This window comes from Centruroides sculpturatus, unplaced genomic scaffold (assembly GCF_000671375.1).
Source record: "Centruroides sculpturatus isolate CEXI.00-Female unplaced genomic scaffold, Cexi_2.0 scaffold1909, whole genome shotgun sequence".
Taxonomy (NCBI): Eukaryota; Metazoa; Arthropoda; class Arachnida; order Scorpiones; family Buthidae; genus Centruroides; species Centruroides sculpturatus.
In genome coordinates, this window is record NW_019386114.1 from 76,024 (window position 1) to 94,649 (window position 18,626).

Consider the following 18,626-nt stretch of genomic DNA (forward strand, 5'->3'; position numbering starts at 1 on the left):
TTATGCTAATAAGTTGGATTTACCTGCCTAAAAGTTTTCTTAAAATCAACAACCTAAACTGTAAATTCGGGATGATAAATATTATAATAATTTAATTTTACATCGTTAAATCTTAATCATCACGAAAGTTTTAATCAATTTACATTTGAAAAAATATCTGTTATGCTTGTTTTTATGAGTAACACACATCATTATGTTACAATATCTCAATTGATATATCTTTACATAAGGTTTCCTATATCTTGTATGTCTATTTTTGCATAACTAGTAGCAAATCAACAAATAAATCAACTGAACATATATAATAGAATACTCATCCTCTATAACTTGGCAAAAACATTTTTTTTCTTTGATAAAAATCTGTTTTACATCAAGTAATGCAACTATTTGCAACTTATTACAGGTGCAAATGAATTATAGTTTCTTACACTTATCTTGAAGTTTTTGATTAAAAAAAATATAAAAAGATTTTGAACTTTTTTTTGAAATTTTATTTAAACTTTAAAAAACAACAGGGTACATTTCAGAACTCAATCTTTTTCGTTTGCTCTTTATGACAAAATACAATTTTTACATAAAGTCCACATCGAGGTATTGAGCATCTTGAGATACGATTCGCAGCAAGCAGTGGCAATTTGTTTTATATTGTTAAAAGATCTAAAAAATTAGTATTGACACAAAACAATATCTAAATATTAAACTGTATAAATTAATACAAATTTTGCATTTAATATAAATGACAATAAATGCTATCAGATGATATGAACAGAAGATACAAGCCTGTTTTTTTTTTTTATAAACATTGTATTAACACTTCTGTTTTACTGAAATAATCAGTTAAATAACAACTTGAATTACATAGAGCAAACATTTTTTAAAGAGTCCAATTTTTTTTTTACTTTCTCTAATTAGTACTTTATTAAAGGGAGTGGTATCTCTTAGTAAATTGGGATGAACTTTAATATTATTACTAGATAAGCACAGCAATAAGGTTCCTGTTATTTTGCTAAAGAGCCAGAAATGACTATCCATTTATTGTAAAGGACAAAGTTTATTGTTTATCATGATTTTGGAACCATGAATTTTGTCCTTCAACTAGAAGTTTTTATGATGGACTGTTAATATTCTCTTATAATATTCTGTAATAATGAAATAATGGTTCTTTTAATCCTCACATTTATAACACCAGTATAATTAATTATTGAAACTGTTGTGCTAAATTTATTAGTCTCAATTTAAAAGTTTTTTAAAGATAAAGATATATATTCTAAAATAAAACATACTTGGACTACAATACACTTCCCTTTCTATGCCTTATTGTCATTAAGGAAACTATCGTGAATTGATCAGTGATTTGTTTAATATTTAGTATCAAATTGTAAATTATTATAGAAGATTTACATCAATTGTTAAATAGGAGATTGTAAAGTGCATTATCACTTCATTCTTAATATTAATTCGTATTTAACAAGGAACCGGTGTAACATTTTTCAAACTACAAATTGTTTTCATGTGAAGATAATAGAAATGGTGATGTGGATCTCATTCAAAAAAAGTTCATCTAAAAATTGATTTTTAATTCCTTTTAAAAAGGTTTAATATTTATCTTTCCATATTTTCAGTGGAACTTTATAATGAATAAAATATTGCTAACTGGATCAACTGCCTAAAATTACAGATAGGTAGTAAAGGTATGGAGTAAAATCGACATTGTACATCGACAGTTTAGTTATAAAATTTTATAGTTTGTGCAGTTTGAGTAATAACACCACTCTCTGATTAGAACAAATAAACCTTTTAATTTATACCAAATTACTCCTGCCAGTAAAACGTTAACAGAGTTAACAACATTGGTTTTTGTATAACTGATCTTAAACAATTAACAGTATACTTGGCAAATAATAAACAATGCCGGTGATGATTTATCAAGCTCTCTCGTCCGTTCTATCTAAAAATTTTGAAAATATCTCTAACAATTAACAAAAAACTTAAGTTACAAATTGCAAATTACTTGCTGCGTAATCACAACCACAGGGACACAATTTGACAATGATGTTACTTATTACACAATTTAAAATATTAACAATCTACAATACAAAATAAAATTTCAATTATATAAAAATATAAACAACATTTTTACATTTCATACACTATAATAATTACAAAATTAATTATTAAAACTTTTATAACAATTGAATAATCAAAACTTAATTAATATAATAATTTTAAATTATTTTTATAAATTTGATTTCTTTCATTTTGAATCTTTACATGATTCTAAAACAAGTTAAATTCTATGAGTTATTATTTGAGAAATCTTTATGAAATCAGTTAATACAAAATACAAGTTAACATGTCCCTAAGAACATTAATTACATTATCATTCTGAGCAAATTGCCATTTGGCTACATCTGCTTATTGGGCTTTTCATTGAATGGAACATTTGAGAACCCTGTGATATAATTTCAAATGATAAATTTCCATTTTATAGGACAGTGCATTATCGCTAAGTTATATGAAGTACATTATTTACATATATATAATTATGTATGTATACATTTTCCCAACCTATGGTTTCAAACTTTGCATGGGCACAAAGTTTACGGTGTACACGTTGTCAGAAATATGCTCAATCAGTATATTTATAATTGTTAGAGCAATAATCACATAAGATTAATCTACATGGATTTGCCAAAAACTCTTAAATTATATGTATATATTTATTAAGCGTACAAATCATCAAAATCACGTGCAAAATATGCCTCGATAAAATGGTATTATCAATACTGTCCATACGCAACTTTTACTGATCAAATTTTGGGAAAAAATTTGATTATTAGAAGCTGCGTGTGTGTGGAATATCAATCGAAACTTTCCGCCAGAAAAATCCTCGTCGTGGAATCTTAAGAATCTATCCTTGTTTTTAATATTAAAAAATTACCATAGATTAATTATCTACAACAATCTTACTTTAATTTTTTCTTCCTCCTTATGGAATATGAGTTTGATATGACGAGAAACTAATCCAAAATCCTAGTGTTACTATTATTTGAAAAAGGTAGATTACTATAATTCATAAATGCAATATAAAAAGTGGCTGGGAATTAATATACTGTATATTATAATAAGTTTAATGATCGAAGTAAGATCATATATACAATTTTTACAATTTTAAAATTACCTACAAATTGATGGAATATGATATGATTTCTGAAAAATTTCAAAATAAAATTATTAAAAAGTAAAATAAAATTTTTTAAAAACACTAATTTCATAAAGAAATATGTTATAAAATAAAAATGTAAACAAACAATAAACTAACAAATTGTTTTATGGAAGAATAATGAAAACAATACAGAATGAAAAATTAATCAATAATTATAAATATATATTTTTTACATACATGAATTACACATTTTCCAATAGTCTCTGAGAATATAATAAATATATCACGATCACCTTTGAAGAGAGTAAAAACCTAAACTAAAGTAGAAATTTCACAATTTGAATTCGAAATTAATTACTACACTTTGATTATTTCATTTCTGCACGTATATATTGCTGTATATACATATATAAATACACAAATTCGATAAATGCAATGACAACAATTATGTTGGAAGAATTTGATAAAATACTGATTTTATCATATAAGGAGAAACCGAGCGGAAGAATGAATTACGTCTAACATTTCTGAAGTTTTATATAATGCTAATCTAAGAATTTAAAATATAGTCTTAATATTTTGGCATTCAACATTTCTTTTTATCAGTTTAGCATTTATTAATAATGATAATTGCAGAAACAAGATCTAATCTTAATCACAAGTCTAGATCGGTGGTTCTCAAACTTTCTGAGGCTGCGAAACAGCATTCGTATACTTTTTATTACAAAGATAATTGGCATCAATATATGAAAAAATTGATAAGCAGTTCCATACTTTTTATTCTCTCAAACAGTAAAGCAATGAATTGAATTAATACACTTTATTGTACTAAATAAAATAAAAATGCGAAATTGTCTAGTATTGTTTTGTATTGAATAAATTAATATGTTATAGTAAGTTGGAATAAATTTGTAATAAAAACTTTAAAAGTTTTTCCAGAAACACTCAAAGCAAGTTTGCAGAACACAGATTGAAAACCACTGGTCCAGATCATCCACTATACTACCGAGTCCTTAACTTAGTTAAACAATTTTTCAATGTTAACTGTTGTAGGTCATGAAGCTGTGGTTTTGATCTGGAAAGAAGCAATCTAAACCATTGCTTTTACTAAAACTTGTTTCTGTAATCAGCTTGTATCATATTTTATTTCATACAGTTCAACCAATACAATCAAATGAATAAGACAAATTTTTTGAAGTATCACACCATCAAGTAAGCTTTTCAACACACTTTGTTTTATGAAATCTGCACTGCTTGCATGTTAATGCTGTAAGGATTATCGGTTCTAACTAATTATAAATTTTAAAATGAAACTGAAAAATCTAGTAATGTGGAATAATTAGCAAAATGTGAAATTAATTATAATTGAAATTTGGAAGCCTACAAGAAAGTGTAATTAAATTTATTTTAAAGGTTATTCTTATAGAAATATGTATATCTTACACATATTCTTTATGTCATTAATAAGGATATATTTAACTATTGTGTCAAGTATATTATCAGAAGTACCAAAAAGTCTCTTCATTTTTTAAATCCTTCAATTTCTGTGGCTATAGTATGGGTTCTTAATTTTAATCTAGAATTAATTTAAATTCCAGGTTAGTTAGCAACATTCCTTTATTGTGTATACCAACTTTCATCAAGATCAAACTTACCCTTGGAAAATGGCAGAGTTTCAATCAAGTGAAGAACATATACATCACTGTATGCTATTTGAATTTAATCATGAATCAACGGAAACAGAAATAGCAGGAAACATCAATAGCATGTCTCAAGCAGCCGTACAAGTAATAACTCGCCAGATAAGATTTGTGAGATTTTGCATGGACAATTTTAGTCTGAAAGACAGGTCTAGATCTGGTAGACCAAGTATTGTTGATCACAACGTTTTGAAAGTCATTGACAAAAAAGACCCTAGACCAGGGGTCAGCAACCTTTCTATGGTGTTGTGCCGAACCTAGGTTATAATGTTATTCTGGATGCCAACATGATTCTACCAATTTTCATATATATAGTATCAAAATTGGTCTGGTTATAATGGACTTTAAAAATTAATAATTAAAATTTAATTTTTACTAATTTCTATGCAATCAGAGTGCCACTGAAAATTGTCATGCATGCCATAGGTTGCCAACCCCTCCCTACATAATTGATTGAAGAGATTGCTAGCAAAATTGATGCTTCTTGGTCAACAACAAAAGTACACTTAAAGCAATTGGAAAGGTCTACAAACTTGGGTAATGGACAAAAGTTTCAGCAAATTTCTGTCTGTAGTTCATTGCTATTGAGTCATGTAAATAAACCTTTGCTTGAACATATCATCTGAAAATGAAAAATGGCTATATAATAATCCACATAAGAAAAAGCAATGGTTATCTGTCAGAGAAACATCAAAAGGAATTCCAAAACCAAATATACATGGGGAAAAAATTGCTTCTTTTCACATATTGGAATACCTGTGTTTTGATGCAATTGGAGATGTTAACACCTGGCCAAATGATTACTACAGATCTTTATTGCCAACAATTGGATAGTCACCAATTAATGCAGCTTATGTGAAGCTGCATTAATTGGCTAGCAGCAGTTTTGAATAAAAAAGAAATTATCCTTCCATGTGATGATACAAGATCCCATGCAAGCGAGTCACTCAACAAAATTATCAGGGATTTAGGATGGGAAGTTGTTCTTTATCCTGCTTATTCTCCACATGTTGCATCATCTGATTATCATTTCTTTATATTGCCTCAGCACTTCTTACAGGAAAAAAAATTTAATGATTATAAAGATGTTAAAAATGCATTAGTTCAATATTTCAAATCTAAGCCAAAAAGTTTTTACAAAGAGGGAAAGAAAAGCAAATTGGAAGATGGGAAAAGGTCACTGAAAATGACAGCGATTGTGTCATTGATTAAATCTACTTTTTTATTATTTTCATGCAAAGTTTTATAATAAAAATGAAAAGACTTTTCGGTACTAGATACATTTGACATCAAATTTGACACAGAAAACTATAATTTAATAACACTGTCTTATATCCATATTCACAATACAAGACTAAAACATTACAGTTATAAATTGATTTGTGTGCCTCGTGTATCTGAAATAAAATGAGTTTCGATTAACCTCCAACCATGATATCAATCTCACATTCTAAATATGAATGTTACATTATATATAATTTTAATCAATAAACTTTTTGAAAAATACTTTTACAAGAATTTTATTTAAGCATTTTTTAAAAAATGCTTAAATTTTTCAATGCCCCAATGTAAAATTTTGGCAGAGTCTCTGCTAAAATTTTATTAGAATAAAATAAACTTCCACACTACAAGTGTAATAATTCCCGATTACCCAAGTAGGCAAAGAATATTTTAGAATAAATTAAAGACAAGAAGATAACTTTACAAATAAAACTATGAACGAACGACATTGAAGATGATGACATTTATTTCTTACAACAAAATTATGTCTAATGATAATTTACTAGATTATTAATATTTTATGAAATTTACATTTTGTTTCTTTATCTTGCATGTATAATCTAAATTCACTAAATATCATTCAAACTGTACATGGAGTTGCTATAATTTTTGTTTTCAATATATGCTTTTATGCCTTTTGTCATATATTACATGTGAATTATATGATGTGACATAAGTCTTCTTTATTAATAAACATTGTCATATTAAATTACAATAGACATAACTTTTAATATTCACTTGGAATATCAAAAATTATTGCTTTATTTTAAATAATTTTAATGGGAAACAGTTATGCAAATTACTCTTTTTTTAAAAAAAAAAGCATTAGAATGTAAAAAAAAATAATGTTATTTTATATAGGATAATTCATCTTACATTTTGTTTGATAGATTTTCATAATTATGAATTAATTACGGAATTACGAATTAATTACTCATTTTGCGTATATGTTACTGATAAATTAGTGATGGTAGACTCAAAATATACTGGTATATTTGCATTTTTTGTCATTTGAATAGGAATGCATAATACTGTACATATATATTTCCAATTTTTTTTTCTTCTTCTCTCTTTAAATTCCTAATTATGTACAGTATGTGTCAAATGTAAGTACCATACTAAGTACATATTAGATATTTAACACAATAAAATTAATTTTATAAAACTATATACAGTAGAACCTGTTCAAAACAGAATCTTAATAAAATAAAACCTGCTTAAATAAGAAAAATTCTTAGGAATGCAGTGATTTTCTGTGTTTAAAAAAAAACACCTGTTTATAAAGGAAATATGCCAAATCAGAATAAATATTTGATACTGTACAGTCCAGTATACAGATTTTACTGTAGTCATTACTACTTTGTGTAAAATGTCCTATAAAGCACTGTAAATCCTAGTTTTAGAGAATATAATTTACACTTTTATTTTATATTGTAAATAAATAGTAAATTCTAGAAAAATAGTAAAAAACTTTCTGTACACAATGCACAATAGGTCTGTGGTGAAGTACAGTGTATATTTTTACAATATTTTGCTATTCCTTCATCACAAGTGCAAATATTCATTAAAGTTGTCTAGTGTAGTGAAAAGGCAACATAATGTGTCTTTAAATGTTAAAATAGAAGTAATAAGTAATTCAAAAATAACATCAAAAACTGGAAGAGATTAGTATAAACATTCATAAAAAACTTGAGATAAGTAATTATTATTTAGTAATTACAAATGGAAATATTGTATTACAAGTATTGAATTTAGTGTATAATACAGGTATACCTCACCTTACGTCAGTAATCAGTTCCAGGAGAGGTGACTTAAGTCGAATTTACTTGTCACTAGACTAAACCACAAATTGCCATTTTCAGTTCTGTATTTTATTTATAAATGCATTTTAATAATATATGGTTAATAAGAATCTATTTTAAGCTTACAAACATATTTTTTTTTCTGTACTATATTAAAAACTAAAATTTATCTAAATTTATGAATACATGTACTGTACAGTATGAACATACTTGTAAATGTACTGTACATGTTTACAATTTGGCAATGTTTACAATACACCACAGACTCTTTATTAATGTGGTTTGTTCTAAGACATTATAAAATAAAATGATTTTGTAAGGTTAAATAACAAATACAGTTATTAAAATTATTTTGCGATAAGAGACAAAAAGGTGCATTCATGTAAAAAAAATGAGTCAATAAATGATGATGATTTCCTAAACAGGTGATAATTCCATTATTGTTATAATAAGTCTAGTAGTACAGGTGAATAATAATAGCAGTTAATAAAATTAGAAAATAAACAACTAGACATGAAGCAAATACAAGGAAAAGTGTGTCTTTATGTTTTTACCAGACTAACATCCCTTCCTTTGGAAAGAGAATTGTATTCTGACAGTAAAAGAAATAATAAAACAATTTATTTAAATCAATTGGTTTAATTATATACAGGTTGCTTTCTGTGAACAAGAAAACTGTTGATGAAGTTATAAAACAATAAAATTTCATGAGAGTAGAATGTTAGAATATTATTAGACAATTAACCAGATGTGAGGTTGTGTTCAGACAGACTCTTCTTACATTATGTTACATCTGGCCAAAGAATGCATTATCTGTAATGCCTTAATTATAAAATGATTACAGAAAAAGAAATTAGAATTTATGCAATCCCATGTTTATGCAATCCTCAATAATTTATCTTACTGATAAAATAAATATAGTAATTAGTTTCATTTTGTAAATAAAATTAAGTATTTTATTTGATAGAGTAGATTATTGTTTTTATTAATCTGTAGAAAATTGAGTAGAACAAAATATGTATAAACAATCAGACTCCTTTGAAGAAATACTTAAATATGGCTATAAAACTCTAGAAATATAAATTTTATAAACAACATGCTGTAATATACACATGTAGTCCTTATTTATGCAACTGTGCATGGTATAAAACCTACACTGACAGACAGACCCATAAACAAAATATTGAAAGAGGATCCACAAAGAATACTAATACAGATGAAATTTGTTTTGATGTAACTACAACATTATGATTTACACTTTTATAGAAAAGAATAAAAAAAAAACTTCACATCTTCTATGAGGCAGATGCAACAGCCTAAGAGATTAATTTTATGACAAAAAGTAACACTCCTAATATTAATATAAGGCTCAATAATTAAGTCACATAAATCTCAACTATTAAATCTGTATGTTATGTATAACAACAGATTTGTTAAAAAGTAATTACATTTTACAGAAAATAATTTGAAAAAGTTGTTATTTTAAGCATCTGTTTCTCAATCTCAACAAATATATATACAGGTATTCCTTGTATAACATGGCACTTTTACAACAGAGTTTTGCTGTAACATAGTTGAAAAATTGGGGATATCCTTATACATCACAATTTCCACTTTCACTCTAATTCATGGTTCAAGAATTCAGGAAATCGACCATACAAAATTTCACAACTTTTAAGTACGAATTCCATTATTTTACACTTTTTTCTTCAAGTAAGCATGAGTGTTATCTCAAATTTGTCGATAGATTTTAGAATACTAAAATTTTCAATTTGTTTTGGGCCTTTCATCAACTTTATTTTAATGAAAATTGAGAGTGCAATTTGTTTCTTCCTCATCATCAACCAGATGTCATTGGCATTGCTTTCAGACTTCAGCCTTTAAGATTGTCACTGTGTTTTGTCTTTATAGATTAATCTTTGTATTTAGTAAAGTTTACTTAAACATGCTTAAGTAAGTGCTATTAAACTTTTCTTAACCATAGGTAAGTAATCATTCATAAAAATGATGAACAAAATACAGCATTTTCTTGGTATTCAAACTGTTCCCAACTTGAACAATTCAGTATTGAACACAAATTCTGGATAAAAAATTGCTCAGTCCTCAATTGAATAAACCTGAACCACTAGAACTAATAATAACATATTATTATTTTGTTATATAAAAAAAAATTTTTTTATGGTAAAAATTTCAAAAATAAAGACATTGCTGATATTTCTGATGGAGATCAACAAAATAGCTCAGATGATAATGATACTTTGTAAATAGAAAATGCCTTTGTTGAACTAAAATTAATATCAATGTGTAATACAGTACTTTTTAATTGTGATTATTAAAGCAATCAATAATCAACTAACAAACATATTTCTCTTAGTAATGAAAAAGAACAGTATACTTTTGTTAACTTTTGGAACCTAACCCTGTCTTGTATTAGTCCTTTGTTTCATGTAGCATGGATTCACATAACACTGCACTTTTTCGGAACATAACTACCGTGTTATATGAGAGACACTTGTACACTATTTAATTGATATGTAGAAATACTACAATTAAAAATATTAGTTGAAAAAGCTGTTAAATATGAATTTTTAATACAAAGTATTTGAATACAAAATTCATTTAATTATTTATAACAACCTAAACATTTATTCACAATAATTTATATATATATAAATAGATAAATTTAACAAAAATAATTTGTAATATCTCATCTACTAATATAGGCAATAATGTATTTACCAAGTCGAAGAAACAATCCCGGCTGTAAAAATATTGTAATTAGCAGGGCTGTGGAGTTGGAGTCGTGGAGTTTTAGTGTTTTAACCGGAGTCGGAGTCGTCAAAAAATCCACCGATTCCGACTCCTTTTTACAACTTGTTTATGTATATACAACAGAAAAGTATTGAAATTGTGTCAAATTTGACCCTCCATGTTTCTTTTGCAAATCTACACGTTTGGAGACCTCCCGAACCCCCGAAAAAAGTCAATAAGAGGAAAAATTTGCGCGCGCGCGCGCGTGTGTGTGTGTGTGTGTTGGCATCTAATTTGTTTAATTTCTTTATTTTCTGTTCTGAAATATTAAACAATATCTCAGAATGGGTAAAGTTTAAGAAACGAAATGTGGCACTGTAGCTTGCGTATAATTAATACTATTAAATTTTGGTTCTTAATTAAAGGTCGACAGGGTGAAGACATAAAAGGGGTCATGTGTCATATGTCTTAATGAATATTTTACTTGTTATTAACATTCAAAATTTAAAAAGTAAAAAATAAAACTCATCTCTACCCTCAAAGTAACCTTTTTTGTCATTTTATAATAGTACAGTAAAACCCGTTAAGATATTCTCGCCTACAATGTTAGAATGTGTATGGGGACACGATTTAGTTCAACCACTCTGACGCTTAATAACTAACTCCTGTGTTAAACCATCAGACTCCGATTCTAACCACTCTGACTACAGAAATTATTAGTCTTCAAACAGGGTGAACAAAATCATGCCCCCCACACACAGTCTAACATCCACACATATAGAAAAAACACCTTGAATCTTTTGCATAACTCGAAATTTCAAGGTGTCCCGAGTCCAAAAATGTAAAAATTTGGGAGGGGTCATTTTTTGACCGAGCATTACACTTTCCCTCTGTTATATATAACAGCTGAATAAGTAAAAATTATCGAATGCATATTTATATATTGACTGTGTCATTACTTAGAGGAGTCTTTTAACTTTGTAATAAAAAGTTTCTACATTCTATCTCTTTATTAGAACTCTATTTATTGAACCTTTTATTCTGAGGTCACATGATGACATCACCTCAGAATAAAATTGACGTGATGACGTCAGAATTTCCGGGTCTCTTTCAGTAACAATGCCCCTGGTCGGAGTCAGATGGTAAGGAAAAGTCAGAGTCAGAGTCGGTAGATTTTTACACGACTCCACAGCCCTGGTAATTAGTCAATAATTGTGTGATACTGCATACAAGTATTTAACAGAATTATTTTTACAAAGATAATCACTAATTGTAATAATTTCAGTAATTAAGAGCTGCTGACTACTTTTAATGAATAAAAATACAATAGCAACTTTAATACAGGTACATGCCACTTGACAACAAGAATACTTTTAAAAATTTGCCATTAAGCAAACATAAAATTACAATTACTACTTGTTTTTTCTGCAGTTTTATGAAATTTTCTATAATCTAAGAGCTTTTCTCATCTATATTCAGTGTCAAAACAAAACTTTTGATGTTCCAAATTTCACCGAATGCTACTTATTTCTACTCAATGATCATGGAACATTAAAAATTTAGTTTGACTCTGAAGATAGACAAGATGCATCCAAAAGCACTTAATTATACAAAATTTTATAAAACTCCAGAAGCAGATAGTTATTGTAATTTTATGTGAAACTTTGGAATATATTAAGAGTTAAACAAACATAATAGTACTTAAACAAATTTATATGGTGTAGTTTACTAATAGTTTAGACTATATGCAACACTGTAAAATGTATTTATGTATCTAAACATAGAAAAGATACATGTAACTGAAAATTTTTTAGCTCCATTATAATCTTTTGGAACTTATATTGTATATGCATCTGTCATTAAGCAGCTCATACCTATATTAATTTACAAAAATAAAGTGCGTATTTAGTATTGGAACCTTTGCAAACCTTTATATCATACTAAAATTTTTCATGACACAATCAAAATGTGCATATATAATTCTACATATTATTTTATAGTAATGTCTTATGTATAATTTTATAATTTTTGAATGTTTTTGAATATTTATGAATGTATGTTGTTATACATTCTAAAATGTATAAAAAGCTTAATATAACAATAAACAATCTCACTAAACTACAAACTTTTAAGAATTGTTTGTAATTTAATATTATATCAATTGATTTTAAAAATTTGGTGAAATAATCATCAAGTTTTAAAGTTTTCTTGTCAAGAAAAGAATATTTTAAAGTGAGCACAAGCTATAAAATATGTTTTTAAACTTGCATAAATTAAACATTGTCTCAATCATCTTTTATTTGTATTAGGTGAAAGAATCTGAATTTGTTTTCATCAGATTGTCCACATGTTCATATTTTCCTTATTTTTAACTGTCAAAAGAAGTATCGGGCTTTCAAGGAACTATAAATAAACCTCATATAAAGTGAATGTGCCTTAAATAAGACAATTTTTCATAAAATTCCATATGAAGATAGTAGGTAAGTTCTTGCAATGCCTATAAAATATAGAAAACCTCATTTCTTATTATATTAGATAGATATCAATGTTCTTAGTTTCATAAAATTTCAAAGGTCTGTAAGAGAAGTTTCTGCAATTAATTAATTTTGCTTTTTTCAATAATATATAAAATAAAACTTGACAGATAAAAATATTTTAATTTAATGCTAGTATAGCTGGATATTAAACTCCAAATACTAATAAGCTGAAACTCAAACAAGACTTTCAGTTTACAGTTTGTAAGAACACAAACACGATGCTTAAAATAATATTAGATGTTTATGCATTTAAATATTCCACACTAATTAAAAATAATAATATCTTTTCTTAAATTTGCTTAAACAATATAATTAAACAACATTTTATGTTTCATCAATAGAAAATACACAACATAGAATATAATTAAAACATCCTAGATTATTTAATGAAATAAATGCATATATGCTATATTATAAATGTATAAAAATTGAAAAGTCTATTTAAAAATCTGACTTGTGGGCGGAAATGTAATGCATTACGAGCTTGGCAGATCAGCGAAGATTCTATAATGGACAGAGATTTGCTGGACAGAATGAATGGCTAAAAACAGTATTGACTAAAATGTTTGTTGTTTCACTACTTTTAGATGAATTACTAAACCTTTAATATCAATAGGAATATTTATAATAAAAATTCTGCTTAATATAGTTGAAAATGTTTGTATTTGGAAGCTGAAGATAGCTTCCAAATACAAATTCTCTAAATTTGCAACCCAAAGATGAAGCTGAAAATATTTTTCCCATTATAAATATTCCAGCAGGATATTAAAAATTTGGTTATTCACTTGAATTACTATCTCAAGTTTCTTACTGTTGCCATTTACTGTTGTGAAAGTTTATCAAAACATATTAAACAAATGTTTAATGTCTTTTGATATATTAACAAGCTTAATATATTATTTAGTTTATATTAATAAGCTGAATTATTTTCTTACTTTCAAATATAAAGCACATTCTGAAAAAATTGTATATTATTATTAAATAACTAAATGAAAAATGTTAAAACCAACATATTCTAAAAACTTTTATACAGTAATAAACAAATATCTGAACACATGCAAATGAACAATGAAAGAAATTGAATTGCATATTCAATTTCTTGTAAATATTTGTAAATTAAATTTTTATGTATTTATGTAGATTACTCATCTTTACCACAACACCGGAGAATAGTAATATAATTACCTCTTTCTAACCTGTTACCGGTGTGTCTACTAACTCTTAATTCGAACTTACATATTTCGAATTTAAAGTTTTTACGAGCTGCATTTTCCATCAGAGATTCGAAAAAACCTGAAGAAGAACCGGTTAAGGGTTCGAAAACGTTAGTTTTGATTCGTTTTGGATCGTTAAGAGTTAGTAGACACACCGGTAACAGGTTAGAAAGAGGTAATTATATTATTTATGTAGATTTATAGATGACTGATGAACTGTACTTACTCACATATAAGACGAGGTTTTATTCATTTTTCACTGCTTCAAAACCCTAGGCCATCCTGTATGTGCGAGCGAAGGATTCTTTTCATTTTTGCAATAATTTTTGTGAACTGTGTATTTGCATTTTTTACCGGATTTTCACCTTCTGGTGTTCAAAAACAAAAGTATTTTATCTGGGTTGTTTGAATCATTCTTGTGTATTGGAAGAGCAAAGCTTTTGAATTGAATTCCAAAGTTATATGGGAGTCTGATATAAGTTTTAAGCCTGCATGGCTATTGTGCTAATAAAACCCAACCAACCAACATAAGTTTTAATTCATTCCCACATGAAAACAGATGATTATTTGGAAATCAGAATTCGGAGAAACTTGTAAGTGTAATCGACAGAGAGTAAATTCCACTGTTAAGAATTGGCAAAAAAGGTTCCAGATTGTCCAGCTTTACATGAACAAATTATGTTGCTGATTTTACAAGATTTTTCCTTGCCGTTTAAAATGCCAGTAATTTTTGCGGGACAATGTGTGCATTTACGTGCATTTGATATTTTATTTCTGATTAAACAAAATAAAATTAGAATTGTATTAATTAATCTTCTTATATGCAAGTAAATACAGTAATTAGAGTTACATTATCACCTTATCTTAAACTATGCATTATGTTTCTGCAGAAAATTGTTATAAAATCAATTGCAAAATTAATTAATTAAACTTGAGAAAAAAATCTCCTTATTGAGTTATAATCACATAGAAAGTCAATAAAACAGTAATGCCTTTAATAACTTTCATTCCATTTTAAAATTGGTTTTCTTCTGAAAACAAAAGAAACTTAAAAATTGTTTTTAAAAAATTTAATTTAAACAACTTGAACCAAGCAGCAGAAAAATTTTTACAAACTTTTATTTTCACGCCATCAGAAGGATCCTATATCATATTAATCTTACTCAGACATACCCTTTATTATATTAATTAAATCAAATTGAATCTGATAAACTAGCAAACAAAATAAAATAATTTATATATATAAAAATAAAAAAATTGATATCTATTAATTATATTTCTCAAACAAATATATAAAGAATTCAACTTTAGAGAGAATTTTTATACAAAATACCCAAAATAAACAGTCAGATTTACAAAAAGCTTATAAGCAAAAGAAAACTAAAATTTCCATACAAAAAAAATATACAGTAGAATCTAGGTTTAACGGATCGTGAAACAACGGATTTCTCAGAATAATGGATTTTTTCCCAGATCCTGCCAAATCAATATCACTTTAACTCCTTTTAGCAGATTCATAACTAGAAATGATGGACTTTTTTCTATTGCCATCTATTGTAAACTTTTCATTTTTACAACATTTAGTTAATACTTGGATATTTCTGGAAATTTATAGTGACGATGCACTTATTAGATCTAGAATATGTAAAATTGAAGAATCATACAAAGAGATTCAGCAACTTGATACAATTAAGGAGGAACCACTTAGTAGACATCCTGACACTGGTACAAGTGTAGTGCCAAAATTTAGCAAGACCACAGAGTCTTTCCAAGTTGTGAAAACCTTTCCCACAAGTTTCAGCATAAAAGAACAGGCTGTACCTGACATTGATGAGTGGTTGTATTCAATTGGCAGGAAAGCATCATCAAAACAAGCCAAGCTAGACAAGTTTTTTAACAATTCATGAAGTCATGTGAAATGAGCATACACAATTTGCTTCTTTTTGTGCTTACAATATACAGTTTCTATCAGCATTGTCATACACACATATGTTACAAGATTGCACATTATACCATATGTATTTCTATACAATAAAGAATGGAAATCTCAAGAAACTGAATAATTTCACATACAGGTATTTGTTATATGTAGGGATTAAATAACAGATATTATCCTGAGGGTGTGGGAAATCTGTTCATGATATAATAGATTCTCAGAACATCGGATGATTTTTAGTAGCCTGAGTGATCTATTAAAATGAGATTCTACTGTATATAGTGTGGAGCAAATCATTACAGAGCTTGTCAGTTATCTGCTAATGGAATAGTAGTGACATATGAAGCATTCCCAATCAAGGATTAAGAGAATGAAATTATCCAATTACTGGTCATTTTAATTATGTATGTGAATAATTATTAATTTATAACTCTAGCTCTTGATCCTTGATTGTGAATATGGATAATAAACCAATTGTTTAATCTGTTGTTCCCTATTATCATGTAAACTACAAAAAAAAAATGTTGATTTGAGCATAATTTAAAGGTTTTTAAAAATAAATATCAAATTATCCTAAGACAAAAATGGAAATCTATGAAATTAATGTTTTGCTACATTCAATATTATAAGATGCTTCATGATGTATAATAAGATATACATTTTATCATAAGAATTCTACAATGATATACACCTAAAAAAAAAATTAATTCATACTTGAAATAAAATCTTGAGTATAAATTGATTAGCCTAATGAGTATGGCTATAATAAATTGAAGGGCTGATATGATAGGCCCTTCAATTTATTATAGCTGTACTCTTTAGGCTAATCAATTTATACTCAATTTATGTTGTGGGCTAGAAGCGATATTTTCTAATTAAATAAAACTTCTTATTTACATTGCATCAATAGTTTTTACAGAATACTTGAAAAAACAAAGAAAATATTAATAAATTTCACTATTTTAATAATAAAACCCTCATTTGCATCATGAATAAAATATGACTTTTTGTAAATTTACCATTAAACTTATATAGAAAGAAATATTTAAGCAGTGTTCATAAAGATAATTTTGAAAAGTGTATCATATTTTATATACATATATATCAATAAATATTCATCAAATATCAAAATATATTTAAAAGCATAGATTAAGAGAATAATTATCAGTTTTTCATAAAATTTTAATTGCATATTATTTTGGAGAAATTTTTATAATAAAATTTGGCACAGATAAATGCTTAATGAAATATTTTCATCCTTGTTTGAAAATAATTATAAAAATAAAAACTTTCAAATATTATATCTAATAACTTCTTTTGCTACCAATCCAATATTTATATTCTAATTATTAAATTACATTAACCAGTATAAAATGCTGAAGTATTTTAGGAAGTAAATTATCAATTAATTTAATGATATCATAGATATTTTTATGCAAGGTGGATAAATATAAAATACTAGGCTAACAGTTTTAGTGAAGAAACTCCAAAAAAACTGGATATATTTACTGAAGTTNTTAAGAAAAAGTATTTTTATATAAACACAGAAGAATTGCAAAGCTCTAAATATTTAAATCTTAGATTTATTAATTATAATACGTATAATGATAGCTTTGTATTTACTACATATCTATAATCACAAATTACTATAATAAACTAACTAGTTTCTATTTGCTTATATTTGCTCAAAAAGTATAGAAATTTCCAAAATAAAATATATTTGTATAATATGCAGGAATATTTAACATGTTCACTGCCCCTCTAGGGATATGTTCCTTTTATATTCCATTCTAGAATGATATGATGGCCATTTTATATGGTCATAAACATTTGTTCCATTAATAAATGTTTCATTTTTACTGGATTTAAGGTTTTTTGGTATTAGTTCTAAAAAAGTTTTAATGAGAAATTTAATGAAATATATTTAACCATAAAATTTAGAAATGAATTCCCTTAATTTCCAAATTATCTTCTCTCTCTAGCAATTGCTAAGATTAACATTGAATGCAAATTGTTGAAGAATGAAATATTTGCATCAGTAATAATAATGTTTCAGATAATTAATATTGTGATTAATTACATTTTGTCATCAATGAGACCATTCTACAATAATTTTTTAATCCATTAATAGTTTATGCTCAATATGAATTAACCTTGAGAACAAATTTTTCTTTTTTTTTTATAAATATACAGTTTATTTTTAATAAATATATTTATGTCATTAGCATAAATTTTATCA